Source organism: Elephantulus edwardii, unplaced genomic scaffold (assembly GCF_000299155.1).
Source record: "Elephantulus edwardii isolate Elephantulus edwardi_28Jun2011 unplaced genomic scaffold, EleEdw1.0 scaffold00041, whole genome shotgun sequence".
Lineage (NCBI taxonomy): Eukaryota > Metazoa > Chordata > Mammalia > Macroscelidea > Macroscelididae > Elephantulus > Elephantulus edwardii.
The window spans coordinates 18,470,565-18,472,922 of NW_006399791.1; positions in this window are offsets into that span (position 1 = coordinate 18,470,565).

The following is a 2,358-nucleotide window of genomic DNA, read 5'->3' on the forward strand; positions in this document are numbered from 1 at the left end:
GAAGGAATTTAAAAATTCTACCTGATGAACTTGAAAAGATTACCCTGAATGGCATAGGAAAGGTGGAAAAACTATCTAACTTACATGTAGTTGTTGTAGTTAGGTGTCATCGAGTCGAGTATGACTCATAGGAACCCTGTGAACAACAGACCTGACCCCTGTCCTGTCCTGTGCCATCCTTACAATCTCTAACACACTAGAGAGTGACACACTAATCAAATGCTGTGGTCGCCTTGTCAATACACCTGGTGGAGCCCCTGTCTCTCCTTCACTGACCTTCCACCTTTCCAAGCATGAAGTCCCTTTCCAAGAAATAACCTCTTCTAACAACTTTGCTAAAGTATGTGAGATGAAGCTTCACCATCCTTGCCTCTAAGAAGCACTCTGGCTACACCTTCTTCGAGATGTATCTGTTCTTTTGACTGTCCATGGGATGTTCAGCACTCTTCTCCAACACCCCAGCTCAGAGGTATCAGTTCTTCTGTCATCCTTATTTATTGTCCAGCTCTCAGATTCAGAGCAGGTGATCAGAAAGACGATGGCCTGAATCAGACACATTTTAGTCCTCAAACTAACAGCATTGCTTCTCAATAATTCAGAGAGATCCCTGACTGTAGATGTTCCCAGAACAGCATGTCTCCTAATCTGACTTCTGGTACCAAGTGAATTGATTGTGGATCCAAGTAAAATGAAGCTGCTGACAGTTTCAATCTTTTCTACCCCATCATGATGTTGCCTATTGCTCCAGTGGTGAGAATTTTTCTTTTCTGACATTGAAATGCAATCAAGATTGAAGGCCGCAGTATTTATCTTCTGCAGCAAGTGCTTCAAGTCCTCCTCTCCTTCAGCAAGTAAGGTTGTGTGATCTGCATAACACAGGTTACTGACTATAGCATTAGTCTTTCTCCAATCCTGATGCCACATTCTTCTTTACAGTGTCCAGTTTCTCAAATAATTTGGCCAGCATACAGACTGGATAGGTATGGAGAAAGGTTACAACCCTGATGCATGCCTTTCTTAATTTTAAACCACGTAGTGTTTGTTCCCTTGCCATATTCACACAATAGCTTCTTGGTCTACGTATAGATGTCACATGAGTGCAATTAAGTGTTCTGAAATTCCCATTCTTCTCAATGTTAGCCATAATTTGTTATGATCCATATAGTCAAATGCCTTTGCACATAAAGCACATAAATATTCTTCTGGTAGTCTTTGCTTTCAGCTAGGATCCATCTGACATCAGTAATGATAACTGGCGCCATAGCCTTTCCTAAATCCAGCCTGAATTTCTGGTAATTCTCTATGTACTGTTCTAGCAGAATTGCTCTTCAGTAATTGTTGTCATTAAGTGTCACCAAGCTGTAGATAATTCATACAGACCCTATGAACACCACATAGAAACCTGAACAGTTGTATAATTTTCATTATTTCTCCACCTTCATAGTTTCCTGAGGCAAGCTATTTCGGAAGTAGATGCCTTAAAGTGGATGCTTTAAATCTTGTTTTAATTGGAAAGCTCCACCAAACACTGTCCACTATGGGTAACCATTATCACATTTGACATGTCAGTGTCACAGTGTTTAGCATCACAGCAACCAATATACCTCTGTATAGTAAATGGACAGACCAGTGCTATACCACTCAGAAGAATGTTTGACCAAAAACAATTAAAACCAGGCCTGAGGGCAGCAGGCCCAAAGGCCCAAAAGTATTTTTAAATCGGAGGCGAAGGCAGAATCAAATCATCTCACACCCATTAGCAAGTCAACACTCCACCTTAATCCTCACCAGAACCAGCAAGCAAACCTCTGTAGAATCTGGCTGCTACAGACGACTTCCAAACTGGATCCCAGCTCCATAATGCTGACCAAATGTGTTTTTCTCTTCAGCCACATTTTGCTTATATGTGACATTATTGATATTGTTAGGTAATTTCTAGATTTTGTTGGATTATTTCTAGGAATGTTGTTGTTGTTATGTGCTGTCTATTTGACCATGACTCATAGTGACCCTATGAACATTATCTCATATCTCCTGATATATTTTGTTTAGTTAGCATGACATTTATTCTGTATCGCACCAGACCTCCCTAAGTGAATATATTGGGGTGGGGCGGGATTATTGCTGATTAGCATGGCAGAATAGACGGGAAGAAAGGGTAATTTCTCTTTCGATGCTATTGAGCTTAGTTTAACAGTTATACAATCACCTGGAAACAATACAACTTTAAGACTGCAAGCAGTATCATTGAATTATCTGTATAAAAATCATGGAGTTTGTGCTTTTGTTATCTTTCTGCTATCATTTTATTTTTAAAAGATATCTATCATACAACTCTTCAACATTTTAGGTCAGTGG